General features: G+C 42.2%; 1 long non-coding RNA gene across 1 annotated transcript; it reads left to right on the top strand.

Annotated features, from left to right (window-relative positions):
- The first annotated feature begins 8 nt into the window (after positions 1 to 8).
- On the top strand, positions 9 to 18,762 carry LOC123944467. The gene is made up of 3 exons (XR_006818795.1): positions 9 to 144; positions 8,006 to 8,068; positions 18,463 to 18,762. It is a non-coding gene; the product is annotated as an uncharacterized LOC123944467 (long non-coding RNA).
- Positions 18,763 to 19,139: the final 377 nt, after the last annotated feature.

The raw sequence follows: 19,139 nt of genomic DNA, 5'->3' as shown, positions 1-19,139 counted from the left end.
CCCGCCCCCGCCCGGCCCCGAGCGGTTGCACGCGCCGGAATTTCCAACGCTGGTGACTGAGCTCCGCGCGCTCCGGGGGCGGTGGGAGAGGCACGTAGTCTAGTCAGCCACCACCGGGGGCCTGGGCCGGGGACTGGCGAACAGGTAGGCAGATAGGCCCTCCTAGCCCTGCCCTTAGCCCAACACTACAGTTCAAAGTGACCAAACTCCTTGGAGGGGAGTGGGGGCGGTGGTTTACTGCGCACCTCCGACTGGCAAGCCACTGGGCGATCCGAGAGGAGTTAGCCTTCTTCGCCATGTGCCTAGGGATGGGCGGGGAACACTATAGCGTGGGCCTGAAGATGGACTGTCTAGAAGGCAACAGCCGAAGTACCAGGCAAACGCTGTTAGAGGCCTGGTGCTTAGGTCATTAATTCTGCCTGAGGATAAGGAGGAAGGAAGAATGCTTCTAAGTGAGGTCGCCACGGGTGACCTTTCAGCTGGATCAGAAGGAGGATCAGTATAACCGGAGGAAGGCAGGAAGGCGGGGTGGTACTATGAAAGCAAAAACAGGAAGGAGGAGAGCACCTGGCTTGTTGCTGAGCTGGGGCTAGGCCTGAATTCTAGAATTTGGGAAATGTAGATTGGTGCCTTCTTGGGATCACTTGGATGAGAACAAACTTGTTTTATTTACCACGGCTTATTGGGTCCAAGGAGCCTTTCCAGTGTTTATGGGAAATTTATGTAGGTATTTATGAAATTAGAGACGCGGGTCAGCATATTTTTTCAATGACTTAATCATTTCTGATGAGAACCAAACGTTTGGCAGCCCCTTACCCATTATTAGATACATCTTCAAGCCTCAAGCTGGAGGCAAATAACCACTTTAAAGATCACGTAGTACCTTGAAGTTAAGTGGTTGGGATGGAACTTGAATTCCTATTTTCTACATTTAAAGTAATGCCATCTGAATACCAGGTGTGAAGAGGAGATGGCGAATAGATAAAACCAAGAGAAAGGGAAGGCCTGGTCCAACTGCAGGATTTCTAATTTGTGGTTGCAGCTTCTCTGAAGCAAGAGCTCCTCACCTTAATTTGTGGTTGCAGCTTCTCTGAAGCAAGAGCTTCTCACCTGTGACCACTATAGGTCCCTACTGCCCCTGCAATAGGATACTTTCGGACTCTTGAGACACCTTTCCTTCCTCATCCATCAGCGTTTCATCACTGGGAGGAGGTAGGAGGAAAATAAATAAATGCTGTGTTTTCCCTTGAGAGCCTGCACTATAGTGTCAGCTCCTGACTTCCCGCAAAGACCAGCAAAAGAAACTGTTGATCAAACAAAGCTAAGTTTATTGCTTACAACAGCAAGTGATTCCACTATGTTGATAAGTCTTAGTAGTCTCTCAAAGAGGAAAGTGTAGAATAGTTAGAAGATTCAGGGCATCTGGTTTAAGACAAGTCTTGTAATGAAAGCACGATTGAGATTGAACTAAATTTGCGATATAATCATTTAAGATGATTACAGGCAGGGGAGAGTTTTGAAGCAAGGCCAGAAGAGCAAACAGTTGTTTGATAAACTCAACAGTAATTGCGTTGAGGAGCAGGCTCTTTATCCTGATGAAGGCTATGTCAGTCAGTAGTCTATTGTTCAGATAAATAGAAAGTTCCTGAAACTGCAATTAAGTTATTTGCAACTTCATCTTCTTGGGCAAGAATTTCTTGGAATTCAAGTCGTGTTTATGCAAACAGTGGAGATGTAAAGTCATGTTACTGCAGTCCGTCTGAGTTCTTAATCCTATTGTGTCTCAGTAAATAGTCTCAATTTTTCACACTGCAGGTTATGATCAAGTAGTAAGTAGTGAAATGATTTTGGTGGATTATGACCAGCATTTTTCTTCTTAAGGAAAGAGAGCAAAAAACTAGAAAGCATTGCCCACAGGGTAAATATGGTTTTGTGAAACTTTTGTTTCCATTATGTACTGTATTTCAACAAGTCTGAAATGTCATAAATTATGACACACCATTACTTTATGTACTATTGTTTGAAAGGAAAAACAACAAAAAAAGGAAATAAAATCTCATCAAAATATGATACTCTGCTATATCGTAATTTCAGAAATACTAACATAGAAGTATTTCTTAAACTTGATGAAATAAGATATATATAAATGTGCCAATTGGATAAACAATGTAAAATGTTTTTCTACTTATCACCCATTTTTGCTACAAACTATGCTACTGTTAAAAGAGTCTGAAAGCCACTATTGTAGTGGAGTAATGCAGGAAAGGATCAAGTAAATACACCATAAAGCAGCATGAGATGAGGGCTTCCAGAGCAGAAATGCAAATTACCTGCTCTTATTGGAAGGAACAATTAATGAGAACATCAGGAAAGGTTAAGCTGGAAGGGAAAATATCTGAGCTGGGCTTGATTCCATCAGGAAGGATCAAGAAGAAGATTTCTGAATGAGAGAGCAGAACATACAAAGGCAGGAACTTGGGTGGCTCAGTCAGTTAAGCATCTGATCTTGATCTCAGCTCAGGTCTTGATCTCAGGGTCATGAGTTCAAACCCCAAACTCAAGACCCTAAGATCAAGACCCCCACTGGTTTCCACACTAGGCGTGGAGCCTATTTAAAAAAAAAAAAAAATGTACAAAGGCATGAATGTGCAGGGCACACTTTGGGAATGAAAGAAATCTGACAGGCCCAAGGGAATGAAGACAAGTTAGCACCTGAAAAGGCCTTGATTTTATGCCAAAACTTTTGGATTTATGCTATAGGAAGTAGGAGACACATTAAGAGGATACAACTAGTATTTTAGACCAATGATTCTGGCATACATGGGAAGGGTAGGTTAGATGAACAAGAAATTGGAGACAGCAAGAGGGTAGAAGAATCCATTGTTTTTTCTGCCCTGCATCCTTAATCTGATAACAATACTCTGATGTCCTCTAAGAGCTGCCCTTTCCTGAGTAAGTCAGAATTCTGTCACAGTGATGGAAAACCCAATCCAAACTCTGGTTTAAGCATGAGAGAAAAAGAAAGGGAGAGAATGTGTCTCTACTGGACACAGAAAGGTGATGACAATACAAGTGATATTCTTGGGGCAGAATTAGCTAGTCTTGGTGAATGCTGAGATGAGTGAGGGGTGAGTCTGGAGTCACCCAGGAGCTCCCACTTCACCTGTTTGAGTTTAAATCCCCACATTAGGTTACTTGTTTAATTCTTCCCAATTTGATTACTATCTTCCTATTAAGATAAACTGCCAATGTCATTATTTGCAAGATGGAGGGAAAAACGGATTTTAAAAATACAGACCACTAAGCTTGATGCCAGTCCCTGGAAATTTTACAATATAAATCATTGAACACATTGTGTTAGGGAAAATATAACAGTTAATGGGAGTCATTGATTGTTTTCAAGTAAACCATTACAAAGAAATACCACTTCCTGGGGCGTGTGGGTAGCTCAGTTGGTTCCATGTCTGACTTTGGCTCGGGTCATGATCTCAGGGCCCTGGGATGGAGCCCCGAGTCAGGCTCCCTGTTGGGCAGGGAGTCTGCTTCTCCTCCCTCTCCCTCTGCTCCTCCCCTTGCTTATGCTCTCTCTGCCTCTTTAAAATAAATAAAATCTTAAATAAAAAGAAAAGAGAAATACCACTTCCTTTCTTGATAGGATTATTATGTCACTGAACAAGTGTTGGGCATTTCAAAAAGTCAAGACACCTTTTGGATGAGATGAAGAGACATGAGTTTATATTACTGCAGAGAGAGGTTGATTCAAACAATGCTGACTAATGGAGTGACACAAATCTTGAGGTTTTGACTTCTCAAAAAAAAAAAAAACAACCAGACTTTTTTCCCCCTTTTGGCTAGTCCTGAGTAATATTTTTGTCAATGTTCTGAGTTAAGATAACAAATTTAAGAACTCAAAGAGATCAGAAATGATAGATGACAGAATAATTATTCAAAATCACGTTTTTTCTTAAAGATGACATTAATGTTTATTACAGTAAATATAAAGTCTAGTATCTTCACTCAGATAAATCATTTGAAGGACACCTGGGTGGCTTAGTCAGTTAAGCATCTGCATTCAGCTCAGGTCATGATCTCAGGGTCCTGGGATTGAGCCCCGGCATTGGGCTCCCTGCTGAGTGGGGAGTCTGCTTCTCCCTCTCTCTCTACCTTCTCCCCCGCATCATGCTCTGTCTCACTCTCTCTCTCAAATAAATAAATAAAAATCTTAAAAAAAAAAAATCATTTGGAAAGGGCCAGGATTTGGGAGATTCAGCTTGACCTGATACTGTGAGAGTAAGTTACAAATACTCAAGCAGTGTGAGCAACCACCAAAAAACTAACATAATGTAAACTGTGTTAAAGCAAAACAGCATTCAGGTCACAGTGTTGACTGTGTTGTTGAGCTCAGGATTTCTGAACTTGTGTGTTCAAATGTAGATATCACATAAAAAGAGCTACCATATGTAAAAAAAAAATTAGGATTCATTTGGAAGAGACATCCAGGAAAAGTGTGGAAATCTTGCTCTCTGAAGAAAAGATGAGAGAATTGGGCCTACTTAACCTGCAGAGGAGAGAGTAGATTTATTCCATACTGCTCTGGAGTTCAGATCTAAACCATCAGGAGGTCAATTTCCAAGAGGAAGATCTTGGCTTAGCATAAGAAAAGACAGTTTTGAATATTGGAACTGAGCCACAGTGGACAGGACTTCCTGGTGAAGTGAGCTCCACATCACTGGAAGCATTCAATCAGAAAACAATGGCCACCTGTCAGGGATGCTGTAAAAGGAATTAATGGGGGGAGGACGGGCCTGCAGAGAGGTGATAACATCCAAGGTCTTTGCTAACTTAAAGCTTCTATGTGTCTATGTTTATACTCTTAATTTAAAATGATTGCTCTCTTAGACATGGTTTCTAAAAGAACACATTGTAATTTGATTTGTAAGTAAAATAACTTTCCACTGAAGAAATTCTTTGCCAGGTACAGTTGACTCTTTGTTCATGGTAGCTTTGTTCTATAAAGTCACCAAGAACGCTGAATCACTGGCTGCGGAGCCATTGCTCCTAGGGGAAATACAGGGTTAGGTTCCCGCAAGCCTCTGGTCACAATGTTTTTGTCAACCAGTCAATATATAATTTTATGTGTGCTTCTCTTTAAAGAGACCCAATTTAATATATATTGTTGATTTGCTAAGTGACCTAAAGTACTATAATTCATGCTACGTGAAGATTATCTAACATATTTTCTCTGGAAGGCATATCACACCTTTCTTACACTTAGGGACACTACCCACGACATCAATATTATGCTTAGAGGCCATTTTAAACAGCTATATCACCAAAAAAGAAGAAGAAAAGGCAAAAAACATGGCACTAAATAGACCATGGAAAAGACACTTTTTATAGCACGAGAGTTGAAACAAGAAGACAGAGTACTGCCTCGTTCAACCTCATTGGGAACAGACACAGAGGGCAACAAATTTTTCACCACTCTGTGCATGTCAGCAAATGACAGCAAAAAAATGCTGACTACTGATTTTGCTTTTCTTGTGTTCTTAATGGATTGATGTCTGGTTTATAGTTCATACACTTTGGGACATATAAATTAAAATAAGTAGTCAAATTTGCATGCAGAATCTGTGAATAATGAGCATTGACTCTAGTTAAAATTTTTGAAAGTCGGGACAGCTGGGTGGCTCGGTTAGAGGCCAACTCTTAGTCTCAGCTCAGGTCATGGTGTCATGGATCATGGGATCAGGCCCTGCATCGGGCTTCACATTCAGTAGGGAGTCTGCTTGAGATTCTCTCCTTCTGCCTCTTCCCCTGTGCACATGTGCGCACACACGTTCTCTTCCTCTTTTCCAAATAAGTAAATCTTTTAAAAAAATTATAAAGGGGAGATACCTGGGTTACTCAGTGGGTTAAGCATCCAGCTCTTGGTTTCAGTTCAGGTCATGATCTCATGGGTCTTGAGATCAAGCCCTGCATCTGGCTTTGTGCTCAGCAGGCAGTATGCTTGAAGATTCTCTCCCTGGGCCCCTCCCCCCACCTGCGTGGGCTTGCACACTCTCTTAAATAAATAAATTTAAATTTAAAAAAAATATGAAGAGGATGTTTCCAGTCAAAATCAATTGAAGCTGTATATAAATTTCATTAAGAGGCAGATCAGTGGAATGCTTTTTTGCAGTGGGAGACAAGTATAAATGAAAATCAGAAATCCTGCATTTCACTTGATAGAACAACAAAGAGCTTTCCCCTCAGGAGAATGGTAATAGTGTCATTTATCAAGTTCTCACCAAGTAGCCTGTTTCAGGTAAACACTTTATAAACATGATATCATTCTCTTAGGCTATGATAAATGGGATTTTGTAGAAAAGCTGCAGTATGCTACTTAAATTTTTTAGACAGAGCCAGGCTTTCTGTGTAATAAGATTGCTTTATGAAACAAAAATCTGTGTACTTCTTGAATAATGGTGATGTAACTAAACACTTAAATGTACTGGGAAATACCTATTGGAGTAATTTTGAGAACAACCCAGACTTCTGCCACATGACCACTGCAAATAAAAGGAAAGAATAGACATGATGTCCTTTAGCCGATCCACGGGGAGTGATAAATATTTTGAACTGTGGGGACAAAGCAGCTTTCACTATACAAGGTCATTCCCTTCCATTTTACACTCCGAAATAGAGAAGCTATCTGTCACTTGGGGAAGATGGGAATCACTATCTATAACTCTAAGTAAACTTGTGTGGAAGGTTTGTTTACATTGATCATTCTGAGTGCTCAAGTTATCAACTAGTTTACAATATGCTTTAGTAGGTCTGCCTTCCACAATCTCTCACCTCCTATTTGACAAATATTTTGCCACTCGGTCGTTGTTACTACTAGAGTACACTTCCCTGAAAATGTCATCATCCCTAGAGGTCAGTACCTGCCTCTGGGGGCTTGACTGAAGCCATCACAGTGTCTAATAATACCCTGGGTGTGGTGTCCTGAAAGGAAAATGCCCAGGCCCTCAAGAGGCCTAAGATCCATCTGCCCACCCTGGGTAGCTCTATCTTTGTGAATGCCCCCCACCTAGGCTGCCACAGGCCTCTTCCCCCTCCCCCACATTCCCATAACTAGGGCATTATACAGAACCCCACATTCAGAAAGACCCCATACCTAGTTCAATATCCTATTGCTGCCACCTTGAAATTCCTAACCAATTTATCTTTGAACTCAGGTTCTGTAGTGCAGTTGATGAGACAATGGGGTACACACGTGAGCAAGAGAAGACACAATGTGCACGTCCACCATTCCTTGCTGCCCCATTCACACATAGCATTCTCGGGGCCCCATGAGCACAGAACTCTAGTAGACCCACAATGTGCTGCATTCAGCAAAACAAAGCGAATAAATACAAGGTGTGTTATGCCTACAGGTGAGTAAGTAGGGGTACTGATAGCTCTGAAAGGCCATGCTTTCTACTGAAACCAGAACTTGCTTTGAACGCAGAGAGAAGGCAATGGTATTCTAAGAAACACAAAAGACCAAGGAGCCCTATTGTACCCTTTCTTTCTAATGTTTCTTCTCTGTATTACGAACCCCTATGCTGAAAACATTCTCGTTTCCTTTCAGTCCTTTCTTACCCCTCAATAAAGCAAAGTGGTGGAATGTGTGTGTATCAAGAAGTGAAATAATAATGGTTAAGTTAGTTTTCTGCAATGTTCCCACTGCTCTAGTAAGAAGAAAATATATATCCATGTATGAACTACAAAACAAAAATTGTGTCATCTTTGGTGATTTCACATAGGAGTTAAATGCTCTTGTATTTCAAACTGGCATTGTACAATATAAAATTCTTGCTAATAACAAAATATTTCCTTACTTGGAATGATATTAAATAGTTGTAATAAACTGTCTATCTAAATTAAAAAACTAGGACAAATCGAGAGAGCAACCAGAAGAAAGGAAAAATCTTTCTGTTTCAGTACCTTTAGCTGCATTTTTTTCTTTTTGAACAAGGGTCGCCAGAAATTATGACTCTGAACCCCTCAAAAGAATTCCAAGAGCCCTATTCTGGAAAAGGTGAGTTGGGGAATGACTGCGCACCTTCTCCTACTCCCCTCACTGACAGGCTTAGGGCAAGAGAGGTGAGAGACTGTCTCTGCCCAGTGGGTTTGGCATTCCAGGCTGCCACAGCGCCCAGCCCCCCACACCGGGAGCTGCACTTCCTGTAGTAAACACCCTGGCTTCATTACTCATGGAGGTAGGAAGTGGGGGAGGAAGGAAGACCTTCTTCCGCTGCTGCACCACATTTTCCTCATAGAAACAATGTTGTGGTCACAGTTCTCATCCTCTCCTAGAGTTGCACATGTGCTAATGGGCTCCTAAGAATGGGCCTGAGAATCTAACCCCGGTTTGTCACTTTGTTTCTCTGGGGAAAATGCATTTGCAAACAACCAAGTTAGAAGTCAGCTTTTGGAACATATCTTGAACTTACAGGGCCCGTCTGTACCTTCTTAGCTCAGAAATGCTAACCACAGAGAAGGATGGTGTCTGTTAAGACCTACGTAAACAACTAAACATTAATGAGAAGGTTATTAAAAGTAATAACTTCAGGGGCGCCTGGGTGGCTCAGTGGGTTAAAGCCTCTGCCTTCGGCTCAGGTCATGGTCCCAGGGTCCTGGGATCGAGCCCTGCATCGGGTTCTCTGCTCTGCGGGGAGCCTGCTTCCTCCTCTCTCTCTCAGCCTCTGTCTGTCAAATAAATAAATAAATAATCTTAAAAAAAAAAAAAAGTAATAACTTCATAGGGCGCCTGAGTGGATTAGTCAGTTTAAGCATCTGACTCTTGATTTCAGCTCAGGTTAGGACCTCAGGTCCTAGGATCGAGCCCCATGTCAGGCTCTGTGCTTGGCACAGTATCAGCTTTGGATTCTCTCTCTCTCTGCCCCTCCCCCTGCTCATGCACGGCATGCTGTCTATAAATTAATAAATTAATTAGTTAATTAATTAATAAAAGTAATAACTTCACTTCATCCTCATGGTGGTATGAAGAATCCAGTCCTGTAGATCTATAGCTCGAACAACTTGACTTCATGTTCCCCAGGGGGTGCTTGGTCTCTGACAACCAGCAGCACCTACCAAACCTGAGACGGTGTGTGCAAACCAGATGCCAGTCCACTTAAGACACAAGAAAAGCTGTGCTCATCTGGCCTAAAGATCCAACCAGTCTGGTATTCTCTGACAATGCTTGTGAACTTCTGTGTTTTATTCATTGTAAACTCTAGTGTTGAGCATAGGGCCTGAATATAATATATTAGCTCAATAAATGTTTGTTGGAAATGAAGTGTTTTTTGAATATTGTAATTGCTCTCTATGACATAAACTTCAGAAAGGTAAGGATTTTCTCCAAGTATCCACTTATTTATTTATTTAAGATTTATTTATTCATTTATTTGAGAGAGAGAGCACAAGAGTAGGGGGAGGGTCAGAGGGAGAAACAGACTCCCTACTGAGCAAAGAGCCTGATGCAGGACTTGATCCTGACACTCTGGGATCATGACCTGAGCCAAAGGCAGTCACTTAACCAACTGAGCCACCCAGGCACCCTCCACTTATTTAATAATTTTTTTAAAGCAACTGTCTTCTTGGAAACATACTTGGTTATTTTAGTGGTCCTTTACTATGACTTCATGTATTTACAAGGCCCCCCTTTTTTTAAAGTTTTGGGGCAGAATTTGGTGCACGATTCCAGGTATAGTTTCATTATCATTTTGTCAAATGCAAGATAAAATAACGCTTTCAGTTTTATTTTCCACATTCTTAGCAATAAGACCTAACATTTTATACGACTTTAAGAAAAGTCAACAATAACTTGTGGTTCTCTCTCCCTCTCTCTCTTTTTTTTTTTTTTTAAATAAGCTCCATGCCCAGTGTGGGCTCAAACTCATGCCCCTGAGATCAAGATCTGCAGGATCTACCGACTGACCCAGCCAGGTGCCCCTCATGGTTCTCTTTCTTGAAATAAAACATATCTCCAAACTCCTTTTCTTTTGAGTATGCTTCAGACTAACAATCCTAAATACATTATCCAAAATTAGTACAGAATGAAACTTATTTGCCATACTTCTGTCCACTCACAGAGGTTTGTGCAATTTATCTTTTCCTCAATTTAGATCCATCTGCTTGGTATTTACTATGACAGAGAGCCTGAGGACATCTCAGCCCCATGACTTTTTTTTTCTATATGAGCCTGCTTCCAAGCAGTCCCTGCAAGTTTTAAATAAGACAAGTTTCCCAGCCGTAACCCTTGAGGGCTCCATTCTGAAATAAGGAGAATCTGTCTGGTACCCCGGCACCAACAGTAGACAGCTGACTTGACCTGAGTCCTGGCCCTAGGTCACCACTTATTATCATTGAATCTTGTTCTTTTTTTTTTTTTTTTTTAATTTATTTGACAGAGAGAGAGATATCACAAGTAGGTAGAGAGACAGGCAGAGAGAAGGGGAAGCAGGCTCCCTGCTGAGCAGAGAGCCTGATGCAGGGCTTGATCCCAGGACCCTGAGATCATGACCCGAACTGAAGGCAGAGGCTTAACTCACTGAGTCACCCAGGTGCCCCTGAATCTTATTCTTTTTTTTTTTAAAGATTTTATTTATTTATTTGACAGCGAGAGAGAGAGATCACACATAAGCAGAGAGGCAGGCAGAGAGAGAGAGGGAAGCAGGCTCCCTGCCGAGCAGAGAGCCCGATGTGGGACTCGATCCCAGGACCCTGAGATCATGACCTGAGCCGAAGGCAGCGGCTCAACCCACTGAGCCACCCAGGCGCCCCTGAATCTTATTCTTTCAATGGTATCAATAATACCAGCCTCACTTCCCTCAAAGGGTCGTTCCAAGGATCACCTGGGACAATGCGCGTGAAAATGCTGAACGACCGCATAAATAATGCATGCTATTAATATTTCACCCAGAAGCTTGCCAGATTAAAACATGGTTTTAAGTTAAGTCAGCTTTTTCTTTCTTTCATTCAATTCATTCCCCAGATATTCTTCAATTGCCTACTTTATCCAAGATAGAACTTTCTTGGTAGCTTCCATGGCTAAGATTTTTTTCCCGCATTGTTTATCGGGTAATTTGGTAGAAACTTTAAAAAGTGCCATGTTCCCTGTTGCCATGTTATTTCTCTCTCAAAGAAATGTGGTCAAACAGTGAAGCATGAGACATGCTCATGCCTGTTGCTGCGAAGGTGGATGGCCAGAACACAATCTGTTCCTGCATCTCCCCACAGGGAGCAATGATGCCTTCTACCACTCTCAGGCAAGGACAGGCAGAAGGAAAAGCCCAGCGGAGGTGCAGCAGAGGGGACAGTGAAGAGGGGGTGAGCAGTAGCTGTACATAACCTCTCAGATCCCAACAATCAGTATTACAATAAATAAATTTACTTACATGAAAGTGGCTTAAGGCAATCCCCTTTAATTTAGCCTCTGGTCCATTCAGCAAAGACAAATGTCCTCCATTTTTAGAAGCTTCTGATGAAGATTGATAGATACTCTTTCCAAAGGAAAAATAAAAGGCAAATGATTGTTGAGGAAGAGGGGGGAAAAGGCACAATTTTAAAATGATTTAGCTATACAGCAGGTTATGAAGGAGGGAAAAGGAAGAGATTAAAATGGTTCTTTCCCTCCTCCCTCTGTGACTCAGAGATTCATCCTAAAAATAATTTTCATCCCAGTCTGGGGAAGCTGAGCAAAGACGTCTTCACATTCCAAGTTCCATGATGGCCTTGGACAGGGACGGAACAAAAGAAAGATGAAAATAGGAAACAGTAATTATTAAAGGTAATCTGGAAAAGACTTTACCTATTCTGAAGAGGTGAGGTAAAATTAAAGGCCTGGCTAGCTGTGATGAAACAGGCATTTTCTGTTCTTGCCCTAGTCTGAGGTATGTCATGTCAGCAAGGATGAAGCCTCAACTTGCCTTTCAGCCTTATTTCCCACCAGCTTTTCTGGTGATCTGTGTTTTACTCACTCAAATGAATGTTTGTCTTTCAACATCATTCTCCTTGCTTGTTCTTGTTATTTTAATTTTTTATTTTTGTTATTTTTTTTAAGTTTAGGTATAATTGGTCATTTCCCTTTCTTTGTATCAGCAATAGGGGGTTCTTTTTTAGGTATTTCTTTAGTCATATTTAATTTATAGAGGTATGCTCATTTTTGAAACAATATTTTTAAAAATATATTTATAAAAATATTTTTATTTTGAAAGTATTGTTTTGCTTTTTTAAAAAAATTAAACTTACAGAAAAGTTGTGCATAGAGCATAATGTATAGCATAATAAACTTTTTTTCTTTTCACCCTAACAATTTGAGATAACCTGACATTTCTGTGGCAGACATTGAGATGCATGGACTAGATGCCCTTCAAGGAAGGACTTATTGCCCAGCTGTGGGGACCGTGGTCAGCACACAGCTGTCAGCTATCATTGCCTTCAGGGTTGGCTTCATTGGTAGAGAGCCCAAGGAGATGTTCCTTTTCCCAGGTGACCCGAAATCAATGGCTGATCATGGAAGGACAGAAAGGACTGGCTATTCTGGCCCTGTGTAAGACAACCTCGATGGGCCATTTCCACTCAAGAGCTCGCAGTGGGGTTAGCTGAGGCTATCCCCCTGCAGCTCAGATCAACATCTACCTCTGCCCAGTCCTGTTTGCTTCCCCTCCCATCCACAGATGTTGATCCCAAGACTCTCCCTAGTAATTATTCTGAACGCTGAAGTCTGCCTCAGAGTCTGCTTGCTGGGAAACCCGAACTGCTGCCGCTGGAGCCAGGAAAGGTCTGAGAAAGCAGACCATAAAACGGAGTTTTGGATCTGGATCACTTGCCCCTCTGCTAGTAGGAGGACCTCGTCGCTGGTGATAGATGGAGTACAGATCGCTACTAGGAGGTAGTAGCTCAGCTGTTAAGACCTTCACCTGTGGTGAACTGGAATAGTATAGCAGCGAAAGAGAGTATATTTGCTGGTGCACTATGTGGGGGAAAGAGTAACTGTAAGACAGTTGAATGGTTATTGTTTAGCTCCACTGAAACTCCAGACAAAGAAATAAAAAAGCTGAGAGAGGCCTAGCAGACAGCTGAAAGCCAAGTGTGAGTGCCAGAAGGTCTCTTTCGTAGCAAGAGGATTTCATCACAGGCAGAAGAATGGCAGAGCGCTGCGGACCAGGTCGAGCTAAATCATCAGGTAGCCGAGCTCCAAAGGTTAAACTATCGACTGAGCTAGGTGTCCTATGCTAGAGACAGCACTGTGGGTGGGAAAGAATGAGACCCTGACATGTGGAATGGGGACATCTGAGTTGATGCCCCCCCAATCTTGAATTCCCAGATTTCTTTTGACCCTCTGTGCCTGCAGAAGTGAGCCACCCTTCCCGACGAAGAGCTGCATATTCCGTTTGCTTGAGAAAATGCCAACACCTCTAGGCCAGACAACATGTCAGCCCTGGGGATCTGCCCCCACCTACCCTCCTATCCACTAAATCTATAATTAAGGTTAAGGGGCAGTATAACCCAGCTGGGAACATTCTGGGCATGATAAGGTAGGAAAGAAACCAGACCCCAAAGGCGCAAAAAGATCTAACTGGCACAGACTGCAGGAGGTGGAGGAATACATGTGGGACTAGATTTTGAAGGTCCTTGATTAAGGGGAGATAGAACATGAGATTAGGTAACAATTTGTGTGTGCTTTCCCAAAGTATAAAATTTACACCCTGAGAAAGCCCCCAGGAAATGATGCAAACTTGCTATAAGACAGCTTCTATGACGCATGGTAAAAGTGATGACCCAAGCTAAGTGAAGTCAAAATACCATAAATGTCTTGGCAGGTGGTAGAGGAAAGGATTAAAATGTTAAGAGAAATATGGGATGCCTGGGTGGCTCGGTCAGTTAGGCTTCTGCCTTCGGTTCAGGTTATGATTCCCAAAGTCCTGGGATCGAATCCTGCATTGGGCTCCTTGCTTGGCGGGGTGCCTGCTTCTCTCTCTGCCTGCCGCTTCCCCTGCTTTTCCTCTCTCTCCTTTCTCTCTCTCTGACAAATAAATAAATCTTTAAAAACAAAGACAAAAACATAGCCAACCAAAGAAAAATAGGTAATTTGGACTTCATCAAAATTAAAAGGCTTTGTGCTTTGAAGGATACCATCAGGAGGGCTGCCTGTGGCTCAGTCAGTTAAGCGGATCCCTTCTGCTCAGGTCATGATCCCAGGGTCCTGGGAGCGAGTCCCGCATCGGGCTCCTTGCTTCCAGTAGGAAGCCTGCTTCTATCTCTGCCTGCTGTTCCCCTGCTTGTGCTCTCTCTCCTTTGTCTCTGATAAATAAATAAATAAAATCTTAAAAAAAAATACCATCAAGAAAGTGAAAAGACAGGGGCGTCTGGGTGGCTCAGAGGTTTAAGCCTCTGCCTTCAGCTCAGGTCATGATCTCAGGGTCCTGGGATCAAGCCCAGCATTGGGCTCTCTGCTCAGCGGGGAGCCTGCTTCCCCCTCTCTCTCTGCCTGCCTCTCTGCCTACTTGTGATCTCTGTCAAATAAATAAATAAAATCTTAAAAGAAAGTGAAAAGACAACCCACAGAATAGGAGAAATTATTTGCAAATCATGTATCTAATAAGGGTCTAATATCCAGTATCTATCTATCTATCTCTTTTACTCAATAAAAAGAAGAAAAATAACCCAATTCTAAAACAGCAAAGAATTTCAATAGAGATCTTTCCAAAGAAGGTACACAAATGGACGACAAATGCATGAAAAGATGTTCAACATCAGTGGTCAGTATGTAAGTGCAAATCAAAACCACAGTGAGAGGGGCACCTGGGTGGCTCAGTCAGTTGAGTGTCTATTCTTGATTTCAGCTCAGGTCATGATCTTAGGGTCCTGGTATTGAGCTCCATGTCAGGCTCCGTGCTTGGTGCAGTGTCTTCTTGATATTCTTTCTTTCCCTCTCCCTCTGCCCCTCCCCCTGCTTGCATATGCGCTCTCTCCCTCTCTCCCTCTCTCATGCACATGTGCTCTTTCTCATAAATAAGTAAATAAAATCTTAAAAAATAAACCACAGTGAGATGCCATTTAGCACCAACAGAATGACTATAAGAAAAAGATGGAAAATAATAACTGTTGGTGAGGATGTAGGGAAATTGGAGACAACATACATTGCTGGTAGAAATGTAAAACAATACAGCAAGTTGAGAAAACAGTGACAACTGCTGAAATAGTTAAACATAAGTTACAATTGGCCTAGGAATTCCACTTCTTTGTAATACTGAAGAGAACTGAAACATACGTCCCCACAAAAACTTATATACAATTATCTATCACAACATTATTTATAATAGCCAAAAAGTGGAAACACCCAAATGTCCATCTACTGATTAATGGATAAATGAAATATGCTGTATCTGTATTATGGAAAACTATTCAGTTATAGTAGTAATGAAACTTTGATCCATGCTACAACATGGATAAACTTTGGAAAACATTATGCACAGTGGAAGAAAGCAGACGTAAAAGGCCACATTTATGATTCCATTCAAAAGACATGTCCAGAAGAGGCAAATCCATAGTGACATACTGTGAATGAGTGGTTGCCAGGGGCTGTCGGTAGGGGAGAATGAGGAGTGACTGCTAACTGGCACAGGGTCACGTTTTGGGGGGATGAAATATTATAAAATTGATTGTTGTAATGACTACACAAACTTGTGAACATACTAAAAAACACTGTTGGGGTGCCTGGGTGGCTCAGTGGGTTAAGCATCTGCCTCTGGCTCAGGTCATGATCCCAGGGTCCTGGGATTGAGCCCCGCATCAGGCTCCTCACTCAGTGGGGAGCCTGCTTCTCCCTCTCCCTCTGCCTGCTGCTCTTCCTGCTTGTGCTCTCTCTTGCTATTGCTCTCTCCTTATCAAGTAAATAAATAAAATCTTTAAAAAATAAAAATAAAAAATAAAAACCACTGCTGTATGCTTCAAAATGGAGAATTTTGTGTATGTTCATGTTACCTCAATTTTTGAAAAAAGGGTTCAGGGACAAGGGAGTGCTGGTGTGGATATATTAGTAAGTAAGATCAGAAAACCCTCAGATGACTGTTCCATGGGAGGACCTGGAGTACAGTGTCTACCAAAACAAAAAGCTTGTGTTGGTAAATGGCACCATGATCACTGTGAAGTCTAGTTGTGGCTTTGTTTTGAAGGCCGGACTTATAAGTAGGGGAAGCTGTTATAAACCTGAGCTCCTTATTAACAATGGACATAATACAACCCAGAAATAATTGAGCCAGATGGCATCATGCAACTGTCAGAAATCATGTGGATACAATTATGATAATGAGTGGCAAGATCAAAGTGGCGGCCCTGAGTACCCGACCTACAGAGAGTTATACAGATAGTTAATAAAGCATGGTGTCACTTGCTGAAAAATGGATGGGCACCAAATAAGGTTACTGCTCAGTCTGTACAAGCAGAAGAAAACAAAGAGGGTACAAGGAATGGAATATGTGGGAGCAAAGTTCTTGTATACTATTGAAATTAAATTGTGATTAATCTGAACAAGGTCATTATAAATTAAGATGTTGGGGCACCTGGGTGGCTCAGTGGGTTAAGCCGCTGCCTTCGGCTCAGGTCATGATCTCAGGGTCCTGGGATCGAGTCCCGCATCGGGCTCTCTGCTCAGCGGGGAGCCTGCTTCCTCCTCTCTCTCTACCTGCCTCTCTGCCTAATTGTGATTTCTCTCTGTCAAATAAATAAATAAAATCTTTAAAAAAAAAATAAATAAAATAAAATAAATTAAGATGTTAATTATAATGCCCCAAGCAACCACTAAGAAAATAACTCAAAAGATAGATACATATGTATCTCTATAAATAGAGAGAAAAAGAGAGAAATGACAAGGGAATTGGAAAATATTTTTTTAGCACAAAAGAAGGCAATAATATAGGAACTAAAAAAGACATGGCATATAGGGAAGAAATCAAAATGGCGGATGGGCAGATATAAATCCTGAGTATAAAATGACTCAGCCAGTTGATTCTGCTTCTGTCACTGACCACACTATTGCTGCCACAATGGATACATGAATGAAGTGGCCATGGTGACAGAGATTGAGATTATTCTGGGTCAATAACATGGGTTCTTACTTATCAGGACTCATCTAGCCATTACCACTGCCAAATATCCAACTTGACAGCAAAAGATTGATGCTGAGCTCCTGATAGAGCACCATTCTTCAAGGAGACCGGCTAGGCAGTTGGTGGCAAGTTGATTACTTCGGGATCTTTCTACCTTGAAAAAGCCAGAGAACATATACTACCGGTAAGGGTTTAGATGTCTGGTCTTCAGGCATTGCCCTAGCCTTATACAATGTTTGAGCCACCATCAGGGGACCTCCCATAACATTGCATCAGACCAAGGAACCCAACTTACAGCAAAAAAAGGTGTGAGAGTAAACTTATGACACTGTTATCTACTGGTCATATCACTTATGGTAGCACTCTGAAGCTTCTGGCCTGACAGAGCATTGGGATGCTTTGCTGAAGGCACGGCTGAAGTATTAGCTCAGGTGAAATTCTCTGAGTACCATCTTTCAGGATATGTTAAATCTACTGAATAAAAGATCTTCATACCATCTTCATACGATGCTATGTATCCAACAGGAAGAATAGATGGGTCTGTGAGGAAAAATATGGAAGTAGGAGTGGTCCTGCTTATCATCACTCCCAATGGGCCCTTGGGAAATTTGTGCTTCCTGTTCCTGCTATCCTGGACTCCACAGGGTGAAGGCCTGGTTCCTAAAAGGCGAATATTTCTACCAGATGGTACAACAAGAGTTGCTTTGATTTACTAATGAAAACTGCTGCCTGTGCACTTTGGGCTCCTAGGATTCAGGAACGAGTGGGCTATAAGTAGAGGAACAATCTTGGCATGGTATTTACCCTGATCATTAGAAGAAGTTCGGTTTGCTGTTATACAATAAGGGTAGGGAAGAATATTGATGAAGGATAGGTGGAAGAAAGGCAGGCAGGGACAAGGGGCCACCACCCTAAGAGGAAACCACCCTCAAGAGGATTTTACACCATCCTGGAGGGAACCCTCCACCATTTCCCACAGGAAAAATAGATGACGAAAACCTGATTGGGTGACAGGTGCATGGAGGATTAATCAGATTAAAACAGCCCACCAACAAGTCCATAAAAACCCCTAGATCTAAATGCCAAATCAGCAACCCTCTCAGAGCCCTTCCTTCTTGGGGAGCTTTGTACCAGGGCTCAATAATCTTTGCTTTGCCACCCACCACTCTTTGGTCTACTCTCTCTTCAATCTTCAAAGCAGTGTGACTAAGAACCATGGGCACTAAAGAAAAAGAAATCCTGTAACACCCCCAAAACAGCTGCAGCAGAGGGCTGTAGATTGTCCTACAAACCTTCCTCTTCTACATTTTCCCAGGAGGAGACGCTCATCTGAAACCTGGAGAGGCTACTTCCCAACAAAAATGAAGAAGTGGATCTGAGAGCAACACAGGGCAGGAACATAGTGCTGAGCCCCTGAGATTTCCCTTTGCAAGACTTCTTGTCTGGGCTACTAGGAGGACCATCAGCAGATAGCCTCAGTTACCAGCTCCTACAGCTGCAGAGAGCTGCCTCATCAAAGCTCACACCCTTTGGGAAATGGCCCATGTCCAATGCCTGATCAAGGCGTGAATTTAAAGCCCAGCCCTGGCAGCCTGGTTTGGGACAGTAATGAAGGGCCATTTCAGTGCCAGGGCCGCTCATGGGGTTAACTGAGGCTGCTGGGCCTTCCTTACACACAGCTTGGTATTCTTTCTGTCCAAGCCTGTTTCCACCTCTTCCCTTCCACAGGTGTCAATACCAAAGGCACTCCCTAATAAACATCCTGGACACTAAACTCTGACTCAGAGTCTTCTTCCTGCAGAGTCTAAACTGTGAAATGCCCTGTCATCTCAAATACTTCAGGGTGCGTTTCTTACTAATAAGCACTTTCATCTAGATAACCTCTGTAGAATGATCAAAATCAGGAATTTAACATTGATATATGTTACAATCTTATCCTCAGCCCTCATACAAATTTTGTTAGTGGTCCCAATAATGTACTCCCCAACCTCC

The sequence above is a fragment of the Meles meles genome, chromosome 6 (assembly GCF_922984935.1).
Source record: "Meles meles chromosome 6, mMelMel3.1 paternal haplotype, whole genome shotgun sequence".
Classification (NCBI taxonomy): domain Eukaryota; kingdom Metazoa; phylum Chordata; class Mammalia; order Carnivora; family Mustelidae; genus Meles; species Meles meles.
This window is presented reverse-complemented; position numbering and strand designations above follow the sequence as displayed.